Source organism: Chrysochloris asiatica, unplaced genomic scaffold, assembly GCF_000296735.1.
Source record: "Chrysochloris asiatica unplaced genomic scaffold, ChrAsi1.0 scaffold00489, whole genome shotgun sequence".
Taxonomy (NCBI): domain Eukaryota; kingdom Metazoa; phylum Chordata; class Mammalia; order Afrosoricida; family Chrysochloridae; genus Chrysochloris; species Chrysochloris asiatica.
The window spans coordinates 592108-594855 of record NW_006409007.1 but is presented as its reverse complement, the minus strand read 5'-3'; positions in this window follow the sequence as shown (position 1 = coordinate 594855).

The window sequence follows — 2748 nt, the reverse complement described above, 5'->3', positions numbered from 1 at the left end:
GCTTAGCAGCACTTACTGGCTCTTGTGTCAATGGTGGAATAATATGGGGTATGCTTGTCGCTTGGCTAAATGGCCACGACAGCTGCCTCTTCTTAGGTAACTTAGGGGAAAAAATTTCCACATCCAGGAAAAGTGTGTGACCAAAAGGACCAAAAACAGATGCAATATAAAAGCAGAGACTAATACCACCACCTTGAAACAAAAATAAAGCTGTGGCTGACTCACTAGTTTCCTTGCTATACAGGCAGTGTGTGTGCACTGCAGAGGCCTCCAGAAGTGAGTGGGGGTGTCCACTTGCTCAGGCTCCTCCTCTAGTCACCACCATAGAGGTGCATAGATAAATATTGAGAAGTTAATGGGAGAAAGATTGTCTATTATGTTTGTCTCTGAAGGTCAGTTAGGTATCTGTGCGTGCACAGCATAATTCTCAAGATAGTTGTGTCCTTTTATGTTGGGGTTTGACAGATTGTTCATATGATTTGTCTATCAGGCCAGACCAGGTGTTTTCTTGCTGTATAGGCCTGAGTAAAGGGTACTCCTCAGTTTAACTTTAGGGCTGGGACCCACAGGCTGACGTCATAAGTAGCCACTGAAGTATTTGCAATTAGGTTCGATAGGGCTCTTTCTCTCTGTGCTGTGGGAAAAACTGTGGGCTCCATGCTGGACCTCTTTTCTGGGGATGTGTACCCACCCACCTGAAGGTGTCTGGGCTGGTCAAAGAAGGTGTGACAGGGAACAGTAGGAAAAAATGTGTAGAATCCCCCTGCACCTCCTTTTGAATATGTCACTGTACCACTTTTAACACTGGTTCCTCGTGCCAGTCTGGCTGTAGCCCTGCCCTCTGAACTGTGCCTGGGCAGGGTGGCTGCAGAGGAAGTCCCGCTCTTAGAGTGATTCCTAAATAGCAGTATTTTCCTTTATACCATAATTTTTTCACTGGCATATGCAGGAAACTAATGCCCTGCACCCTATGCTAGATCCAGAGCTCTGGGGCTGTTCCATGAGAGCAGCTTCTCTGGGTTTTTAATCCCTCCCTCACAGAGCCTATCCTACCTAACTCTGCCTCCACAGCCTCCAGAACCAGAAGTCTCAAGACTAAATTTTGCCATCGTTGCTTCTAAAGAACAATATGGCTCTTTAATCCAATAGAGATTTGTTCATTCTTCAAACAGAATTGACAACACAATTCAAATGCATTGATTCTTCTCCCATCTTCTTTATTCATTGTTGATAAGTCTTCCTCAACTTTGATATCACATTTTTCTTCATCTAGTTCAGCTTCTCAGATTATTTATTTAGCATGCATTGAATGTTGTTAAGTGTCGTCAAGTGGGTTCCAACTCATAGTGACCCTGTATAGGGTTTCTGAGAAGTAGTTGTGTGTTTGAACCACTGACCTTGTAATTATAAACCCAGTGAAGATAAGCAATCCAATGCTAATTTTACAGTGCCAATCCAGGACTCCAATCATTTATAGGTAGAGTGAAAGGATAAAACCCTTACACAAACCTTTCCTGATGTAAAATTATTCAGTATTTTTCATTTTGTTAGATAGGCTTCTCTTGTACTATATACAAATTATGCATGGGCACAGTTGAGTGATATGGAATTCCCATTCTTCATGATGTTAATCCATAATTTGTTATGATCCACATAGTCATATGCTTTTGCATAGTCAATAAAACATTGGTTAACATCTTTCTGGTACTCTCTACATCAGCGACATCCTTCTTTCCAAGTCCTCTTTTGTATCCAGCTGATGTTTCTGGCAGTTCCATATCGAGGTACTGCTGCAAAACCATTTTTTAAATTATCTTCAGAAATTTTGTTTACTTGCATGTGATATAAATTATACCATTTGATAATTTCCATATTTTTTTTTGGATCACCTTACTTTGAAATGGGCACAAATATGAATCTCTTCTGGTTTCTTGTTATCTTCCAAGTTTCTTAGCAGAGACATGTGAGCCCTTTCAGCATTACATTTTTTGTTGAAACATGTCAATTGATAGTCTTGTCAATTTCTGAAGCCTTAGTTCTCATCAATGATTTTAGTACAGCATGGACCTCTTTCTTCAATACCATTGGTTCTTGTTCATATTCTGCCTCCTGAAATGGATGAACATCAGCCAAATCTTTTAAGTACAATAATTGTGTATTCCTTCACTCAATAATATTTTAGCCCTAGAGTTCTTCAACATAGAATTTGAGACTTCAATTTTTAATTAACTTCTTTCACATTGAGAAATGCTGAGTATGTCCTTCCCTTTTAGTCTTGTAACTCCAAGTCCTTGCAAATCTCATTATAATATTTGTCTTCTTGATCTGACTTTTGATATTTTATGTTCAGCTCTTTTACTTCATCATTTCTTCCAGAAGATACTGTGTTCAAGAGCAAATTTCTGAGTCTCTTCTGACATGCATACATTTTAGTATTCTTTCTTTCCTGTTTTTGTTTTGTTTTTTTTAATGACATTTGATTTCTCCATGTATGATGTACTTGATGTTATGCTACAAGTCATTAAGCCTAGACTTTTTTCTAAGAATTTGAGGGATTTTTTCCTACACTTTTATCCCATTCTATTCAGGAATATCCATTGTTTCCCTGGTCTGAAGTATTGGTAATGGTAGCCTGGAACCATATAGTTCCCCTGGCAAGGTAGATAAGGGCACAGTTCATTTGGGCTATAGAGTAGTCCCATAAAATAATTTCTCTCTCTCTCTCTCTCTCTCTCTCTCTCTCTCTCT